A 23283-nucleotide genomic window follows, 5' to 3' on the forward strand; every position below is an offset into this window, starting at 1 on the left:
TACCACCTGTCAATAAAAGAAGGGAATCAGTGACTCTCACTTCTTTCCTCGCTCCGTGCATAACTCGCCTTTAGGTCTGCACTGGCTTCCCTTAAAATGCTCTTGTAAGCATGGAGTGGGAAGTGTTGCATTAGACAGCGGCGGGAGTGATCCCTTCCCTTCCCCCGCATATCCGGTGATGTAACCACTGGCATCCCCGCACTCAGGAAGGCCGATGCCTCCCACACCTGTGGTGGTGCTCTACTTGAGCCAGGCAAGAAACTGAAGGCTCTGGCTGGCTCAGGTTGAGTTACTTGTCAATGTCAAAGCAAAACCAAGCTAAGCTACAGTGTTTGCACATTTCTTATTATTCCCTAGTAATCAAAAATGGAAAATCGGCCCATTTGAACTGTTGTCTGTGTGCATCTGACCTCTACACTTAATCCCGGCCTCTATTAAGATACTTATCCCTCTGGAAGAGATTTTTATTTTGTGTTACTGAGGTGTTGAAGTTCTACTAATGTCAACCTATGCGGAAGACAAAAAGACCAAAAGAAAAAAGAAATAGAACGGTGGGCAACTTTTTCTCAACATTGTACTGTTTTCTAAAAATACGCCTTGCGTCAGCTCTGTTTACCACGTAAAGCATCCATTCATTTACCACAGGGCACTACATTAGCTACACCACACAACTATGTCGTACTTTTCTCTTGTTATAGTATCTATGAGCTTCTGTTTGGAGAAAGTGTCTCTGGTCAAAGTGATCAAATTGTCAAAGAAGCCATGAGCAAGATTTTCTGGGTTATATGTTACACTTTCTCCCTAGAGGTAGTAACCTCAACCGCGCTTAAGCCACTAAAGTGGGGTTCATGACACCCTGACTTAGCCTTCTACACTGATAATTCTAGAAATGCTGCAGGAAATTGAGAAAAATACACCTGGGAGGGACAACATTTTGGACAGGCTGAATGAGACCATTTTGAAACCAGAGACGAAGGTGAATAAGTTGGATGTTGGTTCTAGACAGCTTCACATCCACCTTCTTGAGCTGACCTCTGAAGTGGAAGACGTTAGTTGCTTGAGCAGACAAATGGTTGGAGAACCACATGATTGTGTCTTTCCTGAAAATCCTTGGGTTCCTGTTAGTAGAAGGGGGACCAGGTTTGAAGGTCTTCCTGGAAAAAAGATTGGCGACTCAATGTGACATGGTTTAGGAAGACCAAAAATAGATTAATTGGCCTGCTACTTCATCAGTTCAGAAAAGGAGAGGTCCAGGGGCAAAGATTACGAGCATTCTGGCTATCAACTAGGTTAAACTAACTGATGTATTCAAAGAGGAAAGGTTTTCGGGTATTGCAGAAAGTGAGGTGATTTTCAAAAAGCCAGTAGGTCCCCAATAATGCCCAGCAAACCCTCAGTGTATTGTCTCGAGGGATGATCGCATTCCCGCCAAAAAAGCAAAAGTTACTATGTTGGACGTGTCGAACAATTCAGAGTAGATTTGTTTTCTAATTCCCAAGCAAAATAGGAACACAACAGCCTTGTTTACCATCACCGCATCGGTGTCTCCTGCCATTTACCTCTAGAAGGTAAGATCCATCTCTGTCATGGCGTCACGGCGAGTGTCATGGCTGTGCAGCTCGCTAATGTTCCCTGCATCTACATGGATAATGACACAAAGCAGAGATGTCTTCGTCCCACGGATAATTAGGTGCAAGAAAAACAAATTAAAAATAGCAGATGCGAGCGATAACAGAAAAACATTTATGCTCCTGTCTGCGTCTGACGATGCTGATTTACCAGTTTAACATTTGAGAGCAAATGATTAAAGAAAATCTACATAGAGTGATTGAAAGATAAGACTGGCACGCAGAAATAAAACCCACACCACCACCACAATCTGCAGTTTACCATGATCATGCTCGCATAAGGCAAGCCTGAGCAACTATCTGTAATGCTATTTTTAAAAATAAAACATTTTAGTCAAAGAGAAGCACAAAAAACACCCAAAAGCACTTTTTCACAATGCAAAGCTAGGCTTGGCATTTTGCTCATGGCCACCTGGGTTATTAGAGCTCTTGGGGTTGATTTAGGAATCCAAATTAAAAGATAAGTTATATTTGCTGGCCATCACTAGCCTGAATGATAACCCGCAAACCAATGTTTTTTTTCATTGGAGACCTGTGCTTTTCCCTCTAAGAAGGATGAAAAACACAAATACCCATATGATGGAAATCTGGTTCAGGTGAACTGCAATCACACTGGGAGGAAACCACGCCTTCCCCAAGAGTGGTTGCCTCCTTTATGGTGTCCCATGTTGACTTTTGTACACCTATGAAGTTACAGCAGACCCAAAACATTCCAATCAAGTTGGTTGCATGCTGAAAGAACTACGACCACGTGTCAATGGCACAGAAAACATTTCACAGGCTACCAGTGGGGTAGAAGATTTGCTTTACGGTCGTTTGCCTAATGCATAAAATGCTGTCTAGGCGCAATCTCTCGTGTCTACTTGATTTTCTGAACGCAAGGCATCAGGATTGCTGCACTAAAGTGTGCTCTCTGGGCTGCAGATCCTGCGCATACAGCACTAAGGTAGTGGTCAATCATTGGGGCATTTGTTCATCTTTGGAACCAATGTCTACTTCGGTTTATAAAAATCCATAGCCAATTCAATTTGAAGACGGTTCTGAATACTTTCCCTTTTTGCTGATTAACTCTTGTTTTCCTTTGTCGGGGTGGGGAGGTTTCTAAGCTATTTTAGAGCTTTGCAAAGCAGTGAGTGAGATCAAATTTGCAGTATTGTGTCCAGCTCGGGAGAACACATTTTGAATAGTGCTTGCATAGGCATAAAAACAGAGAAAACACTATTGGCAAAGCCAATAGGTCTGCACTAACACATATAGCACTAGCACAAGAGCGAGAGAGATGCTCGCGAGGGATGCAGAAGGAGCAGACGTGGAGGGCTATAGCTTTAAAGTAGTTCCTCAAGCAGGTAAATGCAAGCACTGGATTAGAAACAGACAGATACACCGAAAAAGTCAATATCTTCAGACCAGAGGTGAATATTCTACTGTTCTGAGCCAAGAAGTGATTGACAAAATCGCAAGCCAATGGCTGTAAGAGGGTGGTTGATGAAAGACAACGGTTGAATGAGATGGACCCACTTCCGACACTATGTAAAGTGCTTGTAATTGGCCTGTTTGATAGTTGAACTGTCAAACCAGAGACCTAAAATGTACAGATGAAGTTTAAAATCCAGAACAAAAAAGTATAGATGGAGGATAAAAGAGGTACAGTGAATGCATCAACATCCTATGGTTTGCAGTGTGATGTACAAACTTTCATCTGCGATTTGAAAATCCTTTCTGACTCACAAAAGGGGTCTGTGACTCATTCCGATTCACATTTAGGAGATGGTGTGAAATGCGGGGGTGTCCTCCTGATTACAAGCCAAAATAATATGTATCAATAGTTTGTGACGCAATTGCGGTCACAAATCATTAATCAGATCGCAACATCTGAGTTTGGGTGGTACCGGATTCACAAATGTGATGCTGCCTCTGGCGGGCAGCGGCCTCTTTGTGAATAGTGTTGGTTGGCTTCATGGGAGCAGTTATTAGTGGGAGTACACAGAGATCTAGCCCCTGGACCATTATGATAGCCCTGACGACGCAGCAAATGGCCTTTGAAGGGACACAGCTGTTTTATATTTAAAAACAAGTTTCCAGTTTGGGAATATGAATGCTGGCATGGTGTTGTCCTGTACTCTGCAGGCAACCATCCTTCTGGCCATAGCCAATTGCATGGGCCGCAAATAGCGACATGCCTAAAGAATATTCATTAGGTAGGTCATTTTGTGACCCTCCCTTGATGGGAAACTTGTGACACAACCTCTTTGGACACAGAACATATTGCACCCCAGTTTGCAAAAATAGTCTGTGGGTAATTTGCACATCCTGCTTTGGCAATAGAGATTAGCACATTGGTCCCCAAGTTCTGTAAATAAAAGAATTCACTGTTTACCAAATTCATGTCAATCAATTAATCAACCTTTAAAAAAATGGAAGACAGAGTTGGCCATGCAGGGATTCAGATTCATGGCCCGTAGATCACTCTCATCTTGGGAGCTACCGAGCCAACATGTCTGTTTCTACCCTTATTTTCATACTTCTAGCATATTTGCTGTCTGGTAATAAGTCAGATTTTCTGGTTTGCTGATATTCGCAGGGCCATCCATGTTTCACACATCCACATCAAGGGCAGATCAGCGACTGTCCCCAACAGTAACCACCCACCTGCACCAACATTCAGAAGGAGCGACATTGGTCATTAATGGCCACTGTTGATCCAGGCTGTCACTGGTAATGTTCAGACACATAAAACGTTTACCTTTCTTCATATAAACCCTTTACCCAAACCTAGCAAACACTGCAGAGGCACCTGAGACCAACACACTTTTAAAGATGTATGCATATGCAAGTTGAGTAACAGGGAAACACGACAGAGTGAAGAGTCTTCAAAAAAAGCAGAGGCATGAAAATTCACTGCAAAAGAACAAAAATATATTTTGTGAAAAGTCAGAATGACTCACAAGGTGCTTAGGTGGGTGTTCAAGAAATTAGAAAGCAAAAGAAACAGCTGGATAAAGGTTACTTCTAATTTTACTGAGAGGCCACAATACTCCAGGTGAGACCTAAGTGATGAGCGAACACATCTGAAGAAGCCCCACCAATGAGCAGCTAGAGAAGTCGAAGAATGGGCACAATCACGAGGGAATACTTTTTTCGACCAATAAACAGACATATTTTTACATCCACTGCTGCAAATAACATTTAGCTTTTGAAGATAAGAGGAAGGTGCAATCTTTTAAGGCAGGGGTGTCACAAACACTCAGCAGCAGCTCTTGGCAGAAGATAGGATGAGAAACCTTAAGACATCCTGTGATAACACCTGACACTTTCTTCTTCACTAAATGAAAGTTTCTCAGATTGTGCAATGGCGCGCCAGCATTCAGGGAACTTTCACATTTCATTCTCAGAAGATAAATGTGTACACAAGCTTTGAAAGTAATAAAGAAACGTGTGAGGCACTTGAAGGTAAAGTGTAGAGTCTGATTTTGAGGTGTGCGATAAAACTCTGATTTCTGGAGGAAGTGTTAAATCCGAAGCAAAACCCACAGACAGAATGTTCTTGAATACACTAATAATATTGACATTGAGTTGTAGTAATGGCGTGTATTCTCGTTCGTATCATATGTTTCCTCCACAAATTTCCAGCTGCCCATTCCTTATAGAATGCTTATAACTAGATATTACAAAACTTCTGAAATCTCCGAATAAGAGCAGGGAAGGGGAACTGTGGTCCAGAGATGTAAAGTGGGCTGCTTGCTCTCTGAATAGTGTTACCACCTGGGCAGTTTTATCGCGACATGGCCAGTGGCGGAGGAGCGACGCCCCACTGTTTTTAAGCATTGCAAATAAAGGAGACATAAACTGATAACTTTGGGTTAATAGAATTGTATGGTGCTTTGGGGCAGTCAGGCGGGGCTGCTCTCGGAGCAGAGATGGGGAAGAGTGGTTTCCCCACTCTTAAGTGCATATGACTGTTTGGCGGGCCCTCTCGGACCGGCCAAACCGCCATGGGCACTTTCCCTGTTCTCCATGCAGGCTGCATTACAGCCTGCATGGAGAACATGACCAGGCCCCCATTCCCTGGCTGAGCCTCGAACCACGACGCTCAGACCAATCACAACGCTGCATTGCAGCGTTGTGATTGGTCAGGGGAGCCGGGCTGTGCTTCCTGTTCCTGGAGTCCTACAGAGGAGAGCAGAAGCAGACACACGGGACCCAGCCGTCAATGGTCAGGACTCTGGTGGTACAAAAATCACCTAAAGACGATATTTGTTTCCCTTATCGGTACATCCTTTAAACAGTGAATATTGGAAGGAAACACTTTAAAATGTGTTCCACCGCTGCCTTAATGATCCTCGACTGATCATTATAGGAAACAAAGACGGAAAGGCCATGTTAAAAATGAATACAGACGATTTCACGCCCTGTTCTACTTATATCACATTGGGTCCTTTGCAGAATTTTAAAAGGTTAACAAATGTCCGATATTTTTCTAGCGGAAGGATGGCGACCCTATCTGTAAATGAATGGCGAATGCATTGCATGCCCAGCGGTCAGTGTGGCCTGTTGTGAGTCACAGCACGGTCCAGTGATGTCTTCTAGATCCACAGTATTATGTATTCCGACTGCTCCTAATTCTGGCATACTTCCAGGGGATAAAGTGGGAACACAACTTCCTGAATGCACAGGGATTCAATCTGGGACTTGGACATGCATACTTCCAATGGAAAAGGTGGTACTATGTATCACCGAATGCAAAGTGCTTGTGGCTAAAAAGTGAAAACGTGCTGATGGTGTCACTGGGGGCACTCCGTCAATTGAAAGCAATAAGCGAAGAACAGGGAGGACTCTATCCGGCAGCCATTTCCACGCTGTCCGCGTTGTAACGTCCTGGCAAGATGGCTCTTCTAACTCTCGCCCAAGTGATTTGCTGATTAGAGACATGTCATGGCCGCGTCGCCTCGAGATCATCGTTTTGTAAGCGGTGTAGGCAGAGCAAGTAATGGTTGCCGAGATTATGGGGGCACCTCCATGCAGAGCGGTGGGATGGCCAATGAGAGCTGTCGTTGCTGACGAGGGCACAGGGAATGGTTTTGGATGCACAGCCGCGGCCATGCTTTGAGGAGGCTTGTAGTACTGGGCTATGAAAGGCAGACACGAGGAAGAAGCAGTGGTATGCGGAAAAGATGTGAGAATTGAGGGAGAGCAGGGTGTGGTTGTGATACAGCGAAGAAGAGGGTGAGGGAAGAGGTGGAGCCGATTGTGAAAGGTTGGTTGGTGAAGGCAAGTGCTTAGTTATAGCTACGTCAGTGGCAAAAGTGGCAAGGGTTGAGAAGGTGATAGTGTGAGTGCACTTAAATGCCCCAGGAATGAAAAATAAAATGGTAACGGAGAGTCAGGGCGGGGCTGGGCCGCCGCAAAGTGACAGCAGCAGGGAGGAGGGTAGGCTGTGTATGCACTGTTTAAAGTGCGCATGTCTTTTTGGCCATCCGTCTAGCAGCAGCCAGCCAAATATTAACACTTTAAAACACCTCTAACCCAGCTGTCTTGAGACAGCTAGGTTAGAGCGAGTGCATGTCTCCAGGAGCGCCGAGTGAGGCCACTTCCGCCAATCAGGGTGCTGCTCTCATGCTGTTGAGAGCAGCATCCTGATTGGTCAAGGGAGTTTCCAGGTGGCCAGGCTGCAAGAGCGAAAAGGACATCCAGAATGACGAGGTCCTGTCGAGTAAAGTAAGTATTTTATATATATATATTTTTTTTATATGCACTCTCGCCCCCATCCCCATAAATGCCAGTGAGTGACAGCAAAAGGAGCTTATAGAATCCTAGTAGCTGCAGAGCCTAAGGCAATATCGCAGATGTAGAAACATGTTATGGCTGTTAAGTGTGCTGAGTTGTAAAACTCTATCTGTAGTATGTAGGTCATTACATGAGGTTGAACAAAATTCCTTTTTCGGCACAAACCTGTTTCTATGGTTTTGCAGAACTGACCTCACACTGCAACATTGTCCTCGTCAACTCTCCTGATGGATACCCTACCTTCTCCCTGCCCTTCTTCCTCTTGAAACAACGCCACCCCATATTATATCCTCCTGAATTCTCTTTCTCAGGCCCTCGTCCCCCATTTGTCACCAGCCAAACAGCTGGGGATGCACCATGAAGCAAGATCTACACCCCGAGACCTTGGCGCACACACCAGTCTCTTGCAGGAAGGAATGGAATATCTGTGAAATCAGAGGGAGGCATCTGTTTGTGAGAAGGAAAGCTGCCGGATCTTCATCAAGGAGCGATCAATGTTATAAAAATCAAAACAAGCACTGGTCCAACCAATAGGTCCGACTTTAGCGGGAAAAGGTCAAATATGAATATCTTAAAGGGGCATAATAACACACTGTTCTATTTATGTGCATTTATTTTAGGATTTTTATGTGCATTTTCAAAATACAACCGGGTAGCTTGGTTTAGTAGTCGCCACAAACAAATGGCGCTGTGTCTAGTTCTAAATAGGTCGAAAGGTATGGAGGTGTATAGTCAGCAGTCGGTGAACGAGTTGGACTAATGTTTGCTGTCCCGTTCACTGGAAGGCAACTCACAGGAAACAAAGAGCTAATGTTATTCTGTGATAGCTCAACACCTGGACCTATTCAAAGTGCTGAACTATAATGTATTAAAGTCTATGAAAGTGCCCCTTGAGCATTTTGGAAAAGAACCTGTTTTAGAATCAAAATATACCCTTGTGAGACATACTACGGATCCTCTATACAAAATCATAAATTTGTATCTGGTTAGTCTGTAAAAAATAAAGGCAGATTCATCTGAGTCAATTAAAGTGGAATACTAGTCAGGTCGTCTGTGCTTCTACTGAACACTGTCATGAAATTCTTGCTCAAGTGGGCAACTGGGCCTCAGGCAATTAAAATTCCAGGTTTATTAGGCCACAAACATTTAGAAGGCGGTAACTTTGGGATCGTCTGTTGCCGTGAAAAGTAAAACATTCATAACAGGGGGATACAAGGCAAATGTTGCCATCTCCTTTTTAGGATTAAGGAAAGCCTTTAACCTTAGAGCCTCATTGGAGATAGACACACCAAGTCAATGGGTTTAATCAGATGGAGAGTCATTCTTGATAGGGACGGGTGTCAGGATTGGTCGTGCGCCAGATTCAAGTTGTATTGTATGCCCAAATAAGCAGTACATTGTGCTAGTGTCTGCTAGTTGCAGTGTCACATATTATTGACCGACTGACCACAAATTCAACTTGCAATCTACCAACAAGAATTTTCTTGGTGCTGTTAGAACCCTAAAGTTGCAGTGGATTACAATGAATAAGTATTGCTAGGATGCAGGGCAGAGTGGTTCCTTAATGTCTCTAGGATTCCTTGCAAAGTGGTGGGTTTGCCTCACTCAAATGCAGTGCACCGTCATCAGTTTGTGTTTTCAGTGCTTAATTTGAGCAAGTGGTTACTGGTGCTCAAAATCAGCACTTAATTGTCAACACTGGAACTTATAACCGTCTGGCAAATGGTGGCACTGTTTAATGTAGAGCTAAGCACAATATCTGTTATTTATGGTTTCAAAATACATAACAAATGACTGATATCGACCACCACGTCACTCTTATAGCTTTAGGCACTTTGAATAGTCTGCGCTATCACACTTATAGAGGCGTGAAGGTTAGTGGCTGTGCTGGTACTGTGAGTGGAAGCGCTGGCAGGAGCAATGCGTGGTGCAAGCTGCAGTAGCCTCCGGGCGAGGGCCCTGGTGTGTGTGTGTATATATATATATATATATATATATATATATATATATATATATATATCCAGAATAGCAGGTAGCCCCAAAGAAGTGAAGCCGCAGACACATAATCGCTCACCAAATTTATTGTGCGACTTGCGACTTGAACTTTGCTTGCATTCCATGAAGACACGCCACTGAGGAAGGGAGCAAAGGACTCCTGAAACGCGTCTGGCGATTGATTTTACCGATGACTCTTCTGTCTGAGCTGCCTGCTGGCAAGTCGCACAATAAATTTGGTGAGCGATTATGTGTCTGCGGCTTCACTTCTTTGGGGCTACCTGCTATTCTGGATATATTTCGGCTGTCGCCCAGCCGTGGAGTGAGGCCCACTGCGGTAATAGCGGATCCGTGCCGGCTTCCAAGAGCGCTGGCGGTTACGGAAGACATGCAAGTTTCGGTTCCATATGCAGGATGGAGCCGCCTTGGATGCTTACATTTGCGGCTGGAAAGCGGGGCAGGCTGCTGGCAGGACAGGACATCGACCCACAGGGGTAAATACAGCAGTCATTTATTTTCACGAATGTCAAGCATGCCCACTGGGGATTTCAAGTTTGCACACTACAATGACCAGAAGGCCGTGAGAGGGCAACGCCCACTGGGGGCAGGTCGTTAAAACCAACCAGGTGTGCATTGAACTTTGCTTGCATTCCATGAAGACACGCCACTGAGGAAGGGAGCAAAGGACTCCTGAAACGCGTCTGGCGATTGATTTTACCGATGACTCTTCTGTCTGAGCTGCCTGCTGGCAAGTCGCACAATAAATTTGGTGAGCGATTATGTGTCTGCGGCTTCACTTCTTTGGGGCTACCTGCTATTCTGGATATATTTCGGCTGTCGCCCAGCCGTGGAGTGAGGCCCACTGCGGTAATAGCGGATCCGTGCCGGCTTCCAAGAGCGCTGGCGGTTACGGAAGACATGCAAGTTTCGGTTCCATATGCAGGATGGAGCCGCCTTGGATGCTTACATTTGCGGCTGGAAAGCGGGGCAGGCTGCTGGCAGGACAGGACATCGACCCACAGGGGTAAATACAGCAGTCATTTATTTTCACGAATGTCAAGCATGCCCACTGGGGATTTCAAGTTTGCACACTACAATGACCAGAAGGCCGTGAGAGGGCAACGCCCACTGGGGGCAGGTCGTTAAAACCAACCAGGTGTGCATTGAACTTTGCTTGCATTCCATGAAGACACGCCACTGAGGAAGGGAGCAAAGGACTCCTGAAACGCGTCTGGCGATTGATTTTACCGATGACTCTTCTGTCTGAGCTGCCTGCTGGCAAGTCGCACAATAAATTTGGTGAGCGATTATGTGTCTGCGGCTTCACTTCTTTGGGGCTACCTGCTATTCTGGATATATATATATATATATATATATATATATATATATATATATATATATATACAAAATAAGGACTGAAAAAAGTATTATAGAGCACAGCCTGATGGATTAATGTCTTAGTAGGTGGATTAGTTAGTGCCACTGTGACACCGTAATATGTGATGGAGCAGTATCCCTGTGATGCAGGCCAGTGCGATGAGCAAATGTTCCTAGACATCCGCACAGTCTAGTAGCAGAATGCTCCGTGGATGTAAAGCACTCTTGTGTGAGGAGTTTGTTTTCATAGGAAGCCTTGCAGTGTAATGTATTAGCATTGCTGCCGAGTTCCTGTCCTTCAGTTTAAGGGCAGTTTCCTAAAGGGGCAGTGAACTGAGGAGGGTCAGTGTCCGTGTGATGAGTGGTGTGAGAACGTGCCCCTGGGAAGAAGTGCTGGGTTATTATTGAACAGTGCAGTGTGCTGTGTTAGTGTCTCCAGTAAGCAGTGAAGCGTGCTGAGCTAGTGTTCATATAATGCAGTGTAAGGGTTTAATGCACCTAGGATGCACTGTACAGTGGAGGCGTGTTTTCACAGAATCCAGTGCAGCGTGATTTGTAAGCGTGCTCAAGGAACTTCCTTAAAAACAATGTAGAGTTGTGAGCTACCGTCTGTAGTGTTGTTAGTATTCTTAGCAGAAATATCTAACACATTGTTCTTCATATCCACCGCCTGGACTCGTTGTCATCTAAAAACATCCTTTGGGGAGAGAACGCACTCCTTGCCCAGTGGAGAGGGACAGGCCCGGCGCTTACTGTGAAGGTGCAACACGGAGATTGTTTCCTTTGTTCCCATTCCTGATATGAACATCTACCGCCTTCAATCTGTGCCACCGTGTCACTGCATGTCCCAGGCCCACACCTTCCAGCTGCTGATGAGGTATGTCACCACGTCACCGCATGTCCCAAGCCTACACCTATTGCTTATGACGAGGTATGTCACCAGTTATGATGAGGTATGTCACCGCATGTCCCAGGCCCACGCCACCCTGATTATGACGAGGTATGTCACCACGTCACCACATGTCCAGGCTCGCGCCTCCCTGCTTTCGACGAGGCATGTCACCACGTCACCGCATGTCCAAGGCCCGTGCCTCCCTGATCATGACGAGGTATGTCACCACGTCACTGCATGTCCCAGGCTCGCGCCTCCCTGCTTATGATGAGGCATGTCGCCACGTCACCGCATGTTCCAGGCCGCGGCCTCCCTGCTTACGACTAGGGGTGGGCGGAATTTGCGAAATTAACTTTCGCAAATTATCGCGAAAATGTTTAAAATTATCGCAAACAAGCGGAAATATCGCGAAGATGCGGAAGTTTTTTTCCCGCATGTTCGCGAGATTTTCTGCATGGTTGCGGGTCGCCAACTTACCCATGTGGTTGCTTGCGGGCGCAGCCATCTTATTTTGAGTTGTCTCGTGGTGCATGATCGCGAGAAGAAAGACGTGATCGCGCGACACATGACGTCACTGCGGGCGCGAACTGTCGCGAGACAGCGCAAATGGCTAAAAACAATACAACATCTCATGGAGAACGCGACCGGATCAAGAAAACTTGTCGGCGAACGCAGGGATTCAGGTAAGGCGATCGCGCGCACGCGAGAATGTATTATTTTACAGCGCGAGCAAGAAACAAATTATCGCCAAGCTGCGGAAACCGGAAATTTTGACATTTTCGCGCTCTCCGCGGAACGCGAAAATGTCAAATTATCGCAATTTCCGCGAACGGAACGAAATTTTCGACCAGGCCTACTTACGACGAGGCATGTCACCACGTCACCGCATGTCCCAGGCCCACGCCTCCCTGCTTATGACGAGGCATGTCACCACGTCACCGCATGTCCCAGGCCGCGGCCTCCCTGCTTATGACGAGGTATCCCGCTCTGGAATCGAAGGCATGCAAGAAGAGCATAACATATATCGACCCCGCACGGGCTGCGTTGTCCAAGTGCGGCAGACGAGCGGATGTCTCAAGTGTGCAATACATCTTGTTGCATTTTCATCTCCCAATGATGTTTTCCAAAAAGGATCTGGCTCTCCCGTTTGTAACTCTCGGAATGTCACTCTCCCTGACCGGACAACACTGGGCCCCCACCACACCTCTCCCACGTAAACCACACAGAAGATTAACAGCGCTCCAAACCACGCGGCATATAATACAACTATTCATGCAGAAGACAATGAATTTGGGGTTGTGTGCAGTGCACCATTTATGGAGCTTTAATCCCTCTATCGAGGCCTTGCAGTGGTTTCTGGATGACTGATGCATTAGCTACTAGTCGGAGGAGCATGGTCGGTGGAGTGTGTGTTTATGGAGTGGTCTGTGTGAGAAGTATTCTGGTTTCATACATGAGGTTCGGAAGTGTGCGTCAAAGGAGTTGCGGCAAACTTGTGTCTGGCATGGCGTGAGTGAAAGAAAGAGTGCCTTTGAATATGGTCACCATACTAATCACCGCCTCTTGGCAGCTGGTGAGGAAAGCTATGTCTATAGTCTACGATAGGGCACTCTCGCAAGGGTCTATGGAAAGCGTTTAAATCTTGAAAGGTTGGGGAGTTTTTTCCTTAGCTATTTCTATGTGCAAATTATGCCATTTCGAAATTATACTGCACAAATCTTCATTTAGCACAAAATGGCTTGGCATAGCAAACGCTTCTCAGGATGTAAGTAGTGTTCTTTTCCTGCGCAATGTCAGTATGTCATTATGGACAGAAAAAGCTTTTCAAACTCTAAACGTTCAGACAAAAAATGCATACTTTTTCCAGCTTGGCTTGATTACAATTAAAATTAAATTGCTTTGCAGAGGAAATACTCTCTCGTAGCGCAATAAATCTTTGCCTAGACAAAGATACATTTGGTAACTTCAAAACCTTAACAAATGGAATGTCCAGCTTGCAGCCATCCTCTGTGGAGCGGATGCTGCGAGTCTGGAAAGAGTGATGCACTACTGCCAGAGGAACCTGGGCCAACGCAGCAGGGGGTTTAACATTTTACCAGCCCCTCTACAGCCTGACAAAATGTGCTCGGACTCTGATGCAGTGATCAGTTCAGGAACCACATACGAGTACATAGGCCAGGGCTTAATTTGAGCCGGTGGTTTCCAGTGCTCGGCACCACACTTAATTACCAGAACCTGCACTTATGACAGCTGCCACATGGTGGGGTTGTTTGTGTAATTTAAAGATGAGCAGAAGAACAGTTCCTTTTTAATGCAATATACATTCAAAACAACTAATACCGCTACGCAAGCCATTCTTAAAGCTTTGGCGGTCTCGAACAGTCTGAATTGTCACACTTGTAGCAGTGTGATGGTTAGAGGTTGAGTGAGTACAGTGGCAATGTGTGGTGCAAACTGCAGTGGCCCTGTCGGGATTAGCGCACAATGCCTGGTAGCATTCACCTTCATCCTGCTGGGACTGTCATTTCTGACTGGTGGGCTTGGACTGAGTAAGGATCATGCCAAGCCCTCTTCGGCAGTAAGGTTGGGGCTAAACCAGTCACACGTCAGGCCCTCTCCCTGTAGTGTCCAGTGGTCGGGCCACATTTGAAGTCCTGTATTAATTCTGAATGCCGTAGCTTGTGTGCTGCTCTGAAGAGCCCTCACCTCGAGGACTGGGGCCTATTCTCAAGTCTACACTGTGGGAATTGTTGTCAGTTCTAGAGGATATATCTGGAGTTTGGTGTGCAGCCCTGGGGGCTTCCTCTGGAGTATTTTAAACTGCAGACGATGGTTATATACTGACCGCCACATCTACAGAAGGAGAAGGACACACTGGAGGCTGTCTAGAACAGTCTCAAGACTGCCTTCCAGAAAGGTGCCTGGTTGAAACCACATGACCCATGTGAAAAGCTGCTGGGATTTATACACAGAAGGAAAGAAGGGATGCGGGGATGACAGGGACAGTCACATGCTCATAATAAGGGAACGCACAGCCTGCCTTGACGGTACAAAATGTACAGCACCATATACATGTGTATAGGTTGTGTCTACCAACAGGAGACGTGGAAATGGGGAAGGGGCTTAAGAGTCTCATTACAAAAAAGCATATAATGGAAACCATAGGGAACAGATGGCAGAAGGCGCCGAGACAAAAAAAGTTCTCGACATCACAACAGCTCTTTGCCACACACAAATATACAGGAGCACTCTCAAAACAAAGGGAAAACGGCCTGTGTGCAAAGAAGACACATATATGGTAACAGGGATGGCCTTGATGTGCTCAATCGTGGAAAGTGGGAATCCTGGAAGAGCCAGGCGAACCTTAGGTCCAAAGAATAGGAAGACAGGATGACCTTGGTGGTCCTTAGCCACAGTAATGGGGAAGTATTGTTGGGTCGTGAGGTCATTATCTGCACTAGATAATCAAACTGGATGGTCCTGGCTGTACTCATCTCCAAGAAAGGCGTCATTTGAATGGATCTGGTGCTGCCATCGGATGGGTAGAACTGATGGGCAGGAACTGGGAAGTCTGGGCTGGTCCCAGAAGTCCTTCTCTCAAAGATACGGGCAGATCAGATGGGCATGAAGGAAACGGCCAAATTGGAAAGGTCTGGTAGTCATTTGAGTGCAGGAAATAGGTTGACTTGAAGAGTCTGGCAGTCCTTATATGCAAGAAATGGGCAGACTGGGGGAGTCTGGCTGCCCTCATCTTCAGGAAAATGTAAGACCGCATGGGCCCTGCAGTCCCCTAGTATTCTGTGTCTGTCTTTGCAGAAACCTCTTTAGTTCTTGGACGATTTTCCAGATTGCAGAAGTTCCACTTCATTATGATTGAACAATATATTTTCTCTTTTTTTCAGAAAAAAAAAATCTGTGGATGGAGAATCAACCGTGCTACTTAGCTGTGAATGGTGATCAAACCCTTATTTGGAAAATGCTGCAACAAAATGTTTCTTGCTGCACCGCCACGCGATGATGTAATCGAATGGCATATAACTGGGCGGCCCTTAACTGCACACACCATCGCTGAGCGTGGAGCCAAACCAAGAAAAAGCAACAAAAAAAAAATACAGTAGACTTTTTTTTATCGATGCTCTCACATTGCATTAAACATGTTTACATGGGTAAACAGCAATATGAAGAGGAGATTATAACAAGCATGAAAAAGACACAAAACCCCCAGATGTTTGACTTGTCCCCCATGAGGCGTCGTCACAGACTAGAAATATGGCTTGCGCGGCAGGCCTGCTCGGAGATTAAAAAACAATAAAACTGGGGAAGGCGCTCTCTCTCTAATTACAAATCTCTAGCCGCCAGCACCAGCAAGCACTAAAATTTTAATAGGAACCACTGCATTTAATTTAACGACACATTTTTTCAATTACCAGAATAATTGTTTTATTCATAAAAAAACAGTTTCAATACAGAAGATCATTTTTCCCTAGCTTTCATTTTGTTATGTATTTGAGCAAAGTCTTGCCTGCACTGACCTCTCATAAGAGACTTCAGACGGGTTGCTTTGAATTTAGCTGCAATCAAATCAGACACATTTTTCAAATGCTCCTTTTTTCTTAAGGCTTTTATGTACATTTTTGCCTATTTATTACCATTTTCTGAATTCTTCCACAGCAAAAATACCCTTTTTAAATGCATTTTAAAGACGACTGAGAAGTTTGCATGATGCTCCCTCGACCAGTGGCGGCTGGCATGATTATCGGGTGGCGAAAAATGATGCACTTAACTTGCCACTGGGTACCGCGTCTCTGCTCTTTGCTTCTGCTCTCCTCGTGGGCCAGGAAGATTACCCACACTCTCCTGACAATGCAGCGTTGTGATTGGTTTTGAGCCTCCTGGTTCGATGCTCAACCAGGGAATGTGAGCCTGGGCTTGTTCTCCAGCAAGGCTGTAATGCAGCCAACATGGCGAATGGGGAAAGTGTGCATGACTGGTTTGGGCAGTCCGAGAGTGCCGACCAAACAGCCATTGCGCACTTAGGAGCGGGCAAACCACTGCCTCCCCCAGCTCTGTGAGACGAGCAGCCCCACCCACCCGCTCGCCCGCAAAGGAAATATATAATGATAATAACTCAAAGTTATGATCATTTTAGATTATCTTTCCTTTACACTGATCAAAAGCAGTGGGGCGACACTCCTCCGCCATAGCGGAGGAGCTGCCACTGCCCTCGACCCTCCTCAAACTTTCCAGGATACGGCCATGACTTTTAGAGGATTTACTAATGTGTCTCGTCCAAAGAGCTGTTTTACTGGGATCTGCTGCCAAACAGAATTCCAGAATCCCACTCGGAACAGCACGTGCAAATCAAATTAAGGCAGCTTCACAGTAAGCTTCGTCTGTTAGAAATGTAATCTTTTTTAAAAAAAGACTTACATATCCACTCATACTGAACTTCTCTGATTCACAGAATTACTAAATTCAGCATCACATATGGACCGAAATAGAAACCATCAATGTTTTTTTAGGTCTTTCTTTTGGCAGCTAAGCTGTGAAACCACTTTCTTCTGCCATTTCCTTGAGACCTTGTCAATCATGTCTTAGCTCAGCCCCTCTCACCGAATGCAATTGATTGTTTTGGTGTATCGTGCAACCTCCACTAGAATGGCAGTATTGAACTGTATTACAAATAAAGCCCACTTGTGCAAATATAGCCCTCTATTCCCACTCCTGCTGGCTCCCCCCTGCGTAGTTCGATCGAACACCGCATTTATTAGCACACTGACCCCAAACCTACTGGCTTTGCCTCATTGCTTGTTTATCCAGGGGTCGCGCTCTCGTGCTATCTTGTTGTAGATCTAATAATTTGGGGCTCAGTTCCCACACCTACCAAATTTGAGCTCAAGATGTTCTCTGGGATGGTTGGATGTTCCTTTCAAAGGCACTCGCACCACACAAAGTCCAGTCGCAGTATTGTTTGTGGCATTTGGGGAAATATATGAACAACTCATTGAGCAGAAGATTCTTCAGACTGTCTTCTTCCCTAAGCCAACTTTCAAATAGGGTCAAATAGAGTCTTTTACAACGTCCATACGTAAGAACTGTTTGATTCTACTCTCATTGAAGCTCAATCGCTCTCCGCCATGCTGGTTATAACCAATAGGGGAAATTGTCCCAGAAACTTTTGGTAGTTTATTTCTTGAACCTCTGGGAGGAATGATGGGCTTTGAAAGCTAAACAAAAGCTGTGGCATTTCTGGGCCGTTCATCAGGAAAAGAGATGTTTAAGACAGCCAGTCAGTCTCCTTTACATTCTTTTTGCAACTAGTGTATTACTCTTTGTAACACAACTTATGGGTGGCTATAGAGGCTATCAATGGTTTATTTGATGCCAGGTTGCTTGAAGTAAGTGTCATTTTACAATTCCCTTTCTTTTATGGCTTGGTGATCAGTTCATAATATCAGGCAATACATGGGAGCAATCCTGAGCTAGCATCCCGTAGGCTGTTGGCACCCATTGCCATCCCATTCCCCATCTCCTGGAAGCAAGGAGAGAGTTCTTGTAGCCCTAAACACCGATACCTCCCAGCCTGGATTCTGAGTATGATGAACGACACCAAAGAATCCTTAGCTATTTAGACTCACCTGGGGTAGCAAGGGGCAAGCAATCAAGGCCTAAGCTCTTTTGAAGTACATCGTACGATATGACACACACATTAGCAACATATGCGAATAAACGTACGCAATGGGAGTTTTTTTACTTTATTAAGAAAAGGTCTGTATTAATATTGAAAAATAGACAGCTAAAATAATTCGGCAGGCCACCCGCTCCGCCAAACCAGCAGCTCCCTGGTCGACACTCGGAGGTAGGAAACACTGGATTCTGACAGCTGAGCCTCATTTGGCTCCTCGGTGGAACATCCTTTACCGGGTTACTCATCTGTCTCTGAACTGCTGAGTCAGAGTGGCCGATACTCTTACTTAGTTAAAGCAAAGCGTCTGCTACTGACTGTTCCTGTCTGGGACTTCCATTTTTGGAATGAAAGAAGATGGCAAGAAAAGACATGGAAGGAAAAAATTTCACATGAGTAAGAAACATTTTGTTTTATTTTTTACAAACAAGCTTTGCTTCTCAAAAGCAAACATGAATGCTGAGGGGGCCTCAAAAATATGGTGGCCAGCTCTGCATTCAGCTTTGCCGACAATGCATGCACTGCACCGACGGATGCACTTTTGGCAAAGAGATCCCATCTGGGCAGACAGGCCCTCTGCTCATGGAATCAATACCCTACACTGTCCGGGCAGCTGCTGGGCCACCTGCAGATCTCAGAGGGAAGCCCTTATTACTTCAGTGAAGGACCGATCTATGTACCCCTATATGGTCTCTGCTAGTTAATGCGATAATAGTCTATGGCGAGTCTGCTGGCAAGTTCAGAAAGGAAGGAGCCTTTGTTGTGTTCTTCTCTGCCCCAACCCATTGTCAATACAAATGTTTTTCTCTTAGGAGAGATACAACAGTGAGGTGCCAGGCAGAGTACCAGCTGGGTGAGGGCACATAGACACTGTACAGACACCGTGGCCTACTGAAAGCACACTAGCGACAGGAACTGTACCGGTATTGGTGGTAAGATGATGGCAGCAAGGAAATGTAAAGCGTCAGGGACCCCAGAGCCTGGATGGCATAGATGACCAATAAAGCTGCTGGCAAGCACATGAGGCGTGACAACCATATACTGCCAACCCGCCAGGCAGAGTGCCGGGTGATGCGAGTTCACAGGAAAGAGACTGGTGCCATTGCCTCATGCAAGGCAGATCCAGCACTCTTGTTGCTTCTGAATCAGTTTTGGAGAAGACAGGGAAGACAACCATCTTAGATTCAGCTTTCTGTTGCAGGTGACACTGATTCCGCAAGGTCTAATCTAGGAAGTGGGTTCGGTGGGACTCTCTCACTTGACCAGGATGCTTTGAAAGTTTGAGGCAAGTAGTCAGGCAATTTCGCCTGGTTTCTGGCGGCAGCCTCTCTTCACGCTGAGATAATCTGTTGGCAGTTGTCACCAGGCAGACGCTAGCTCCAGGATTTCGGGAGGACAAGAGCATACGTGGTCTCAGCTATGAAGTGGCCTTTAATGGCGTCCAACCCAGAGATGCCTCTCACAGTACCTAGCACCTTTCAAGAGAAAATCGAAGGTACGGGCAGGAGGTCCAGTAGTCCTAAGGGTTTCGAGGCTGAGTTGTGTCCACAGCTCCAATCCTTGCCTCTTTCTCTCACATTCCTATGTCCGGACAGACCTGACCAAGAGCACCTCATTCCAACGCTGGCCGGAAACCAGGGATGAGGATCCTTTGGTCGGTGCACTCTCCCAGGTGGCCAAGAATTTCTAGGCTGCCTTTGCCACTCTGGCCTTGTTAGAAAGGGCACCAAAAGAACATTTTTGCTCTTGGGGAGGGACGCTGATGAAGGGGCAGGAGCAACAGAAACTTCTCATATGCCCGATCAGGCATGCCCCTCCCAGAGGCAACTACTGGTTAGCTTGCGGGCACCCCTCCTACCTTGCTCACCTGCAGGCAGCGCGTATGGTATATAGGCATAGAGCCACAAATATCCCATCTCCACCCAAAATCACCTACATTTTCTTAGGAGATGGTATGGCCAACAAAGGGGTTAGAGTAGGCACAGGCTTGGGTTCTATATCATTTCCCTGAATGTTAGTGTGGTGGGCAACGGTGGGCAGTAAGCACCAGATACAGCAGTCAGTATTGTCCCCCGAAACTTAAATTCATCTGCCACTAAGTAGGTAGGTGAAGTTATTTTCCCAACAATGGGTGCACCCCTAAACAACAGTGCAACACAGTGGAGGTCGTCGAGGTCGAAGGCCATAGGGCAAAAGTTAGGAACCAGGTGAATTAAGGAGGGAAGCAAATGAGGAGAAGCTGCAAGCTACTCACAACTCGGGGCTTTCTCCGTCACACCTTCAATTGTTCCCATTCAGCACTGGGTAGAACTGTCAATCTATCTTAGTGTAATGACAGTAAGGCATGCTAGTCATGCTGGGGGGGTGTGGGGAGCAAGCACAGGTCTTTCGGGGACTGTCATGAGAATTTAGATTTTTGAAGATGCAAAGACAGCCGTTGCAACAGGAGCACAGGAGTTACTACAGTGAGTAACTCTTCCTTACTACTGGTTAATATCCATCTATGTAGGCAGAAATACATTTCGATACCACTGAAGTACTGACCTCTCTGCCTCAGCAGCACGAGGAAGGAAGGAAGGCAGGCAGGCAGTATGTCTTCAGGTGTAGGTGGTGCACTTCAGCCCTTCGCCTCCAGTCGTGTCAGACCTTAAGTGGCCTTCCCGTAGTAGGCGAAATCGCTACTCATATCAGCAGTTTTACATAGCAGTTCACCTGTTATTTAGTCTGCTTCTAAACGCCCTCAATGGGCACAGGAACCCGAGGAACACAAAGATTTAACAGAATTGAGGAAGATCTTACACATTTTGTGGAGTGAGGGAAGCAGGGTGAGAACCAAGGTGTGCCGTTTCATCTGCCGTCCATTGGGCCGCTAGCTGAAGGGCTTCTTTCTCCCTCTTCACCTGCGGCCCCAGCCTAAGCCACTGCCCCTGTTCCAGCGCCGTCTCATCTTACAAGCGCGCACTTGTATGGTATTAATGTCCTGACACGCGGCTCTGCCATCGTCGAGATTTCCATGACAACAGACGGCTGTGAATGCTGGTCCTGATGCTGACAGTGGGAGCGGGCTGCAGCCCGGGGGGGGGGGGGGGGGGGGGGGCGGGGGTATGTACGGTGCCCGATGGCAGGGTGGTGTGGCGATTGGGTGAGGGGTCAGCAGGGCACTGGGTTAACCCACGTGCATGTTAATGAATATCTATCCAGGTGTATTGCCCTCTGTCTGTTTATTTTAGGCCCATATCGACGCGAGGCTGCCTCCTATCCAGGCTCAGTTTCTCTATCACCCGGGCATTATAAGGCTGTGCTCAAAATGCAGGCATGCCAGATTTGCTGTGTGGCACCACAAGCAGGTTCCCCAGAGCATGCCCCATAGGCACCCAAACTATAAGCAGCATTTACCATGGGCAGCATTAAAAAGTTTGAGGACCACTGGTTTAGGGGCTCATAAATTCTGGGATGTGGAGGCCCATCAAACAGATTGCAGGCACGCCCGCGGTCCCGGGTAAAACTGTCTAAAGGTATAAAAGGCAATTGGTTTTGTACCATTTTCCTTCCTCTGGCATGCCTCTATTTGGTCTTCCCCCTCTTGAGAAATGAAGCCTCAAGAACAGACCATAATACTCTCAACAATAATGAAAGAATAAAATCCTTGGGTCGAGAAGGCCCTGACGACCCAAAGTAGATGACGAACCTCCGAGATGAGTAAGGGCCAAACAAGATCCCTTTGGTGCAGAAGTCTAAAATGAGGTTCGAATTAGAAAAGTTCAAAAATGTTTCTATGAGGTGTCCCTTTCTACTGGTTCCTCATTCTCACCCACCGTTCCTCCATTTTTTTGACATTTCTTTGTGTTCGTTCTTCCAAGGGTCCACCTCGACTAGCTCCAGTGGTACAAACCGGCCACCCTGGCAGCGCCAGGCAGATAAGAAACCCCACAGTGCATTTTTGAGGAGGCATGCTAGCTGAACACACTGGCTGTGATGATATGGGATAGTGGGGGTGATCTTTACCTGAAATCCGAGGTTTACTAAAGACTAGTAACCCCCCTGTATGCAGGGAGCAGAGCTTCTACACAACATTATGGCCATTTATGGGAAATGCCGCTTGTAAGTCTGCTGTACATATCCAGACCTCCAAGGGAGAGAGAAGGTCCATGGACATGCCGGTAGTCTGACTTAAACATTCTGAACATTGTAATCAACATGAGTGGCAGCGGCCTATGGCGAAGTGTTTTGTTGAGTGTATACCCCTCCTTCTTTTATTATGTATGAACAAGCAAGGAGAAATATCAATTTCTTTTTAAACAAAGTTTTTTTTTAATTCTTTTTTATATGTACTTTGTATGGTCCAAAGACAGAGGTTACATCCTTGTTTTTCAAAATCCTCTTTAGATTACATTGCTAGAGCTGCACGAGCAGCCTATTGCCAAGTGCCGTACAATAAGAACATTCTTCTCCTCCGCAATCCAAAAAGAGCTATACTGAACTGGAGCTGTACGAAGCTATAGCGCTTCTTAGAGCAGGGGAGCGGTCTACTTGTCCTCTTAAGGCGGGTGATGCTGTTTGAAAGTACTGGCCGAAAGTGAGACAGACATTTCAATGACTCTGAGAGGCTGCCCGGAGTCACCGGTGGGCCTCACGAGACTCCTCGCTAAAAGTCCTGGAGTTAAGTGACTACCGCCAAAATAAAGTGCAGCTGATGTGACCCCGAGGAGCGGTTAGCTCTCCTAGAAAAGGCTATCCTTTAAATCAAGAAAGACCTTCTGTTAACTGAGAGGACTTCAGTTATCACCCTACTGCCATATAAAAAGAGCAACTGGAATTATGCAAATGTGTGGCCACAGCGATTTTCGCATAATTAAAGATTTTCCGCATTTGCCACATAATCCATTGTCTGCCGCATAATATGCAGATTTCAACAACAAAAA

The 23283-nt window shown here is 46.1% G+C and overlaps 1 protein-coding gene across 7 annotated transcripts in view; it reads right to left on the minus strand.

Moving 5' to 3' along the window:
• Positions 1–23283, minus strand: part of SDK2 (sidekick cell adhesion molecule 2) — a 1027095-nt gene that overhangs the window by 738842 nt on the left and 264970 nt on the right. Inside the window, exon 1 of one of the 7 annotated variants that reach the window (XM_085617354.1) lies at positions 1560–1599. The exons of the other annotated variants lie outside the window; for them this stretch is intronic. The gene's annotated coding sequence lies outside the window, so the exon portion shown is untranslated. Of the gene's footprint in view, positions 1–1559; positions 1600–23283 lie in introns of those variants that run through there. 7 annotated transcript variants of the gene reach the window in all.

The sequence above is a fragment of the Triturus cristatus genome, chromosome 7 (assembly GCF_964204655.1).
Source record: "Triturus cristatus chromosome 7, aTriCri1.1, whole genome shotgun sequence".
In the NCBI taxonomy this organism is placed as follows: domain Eukaryota; kingdom Metazoa; phylum Chordata; class Amphibia; order Caudata; family Salamandridae; genus Triturus; species Triturus cristatus.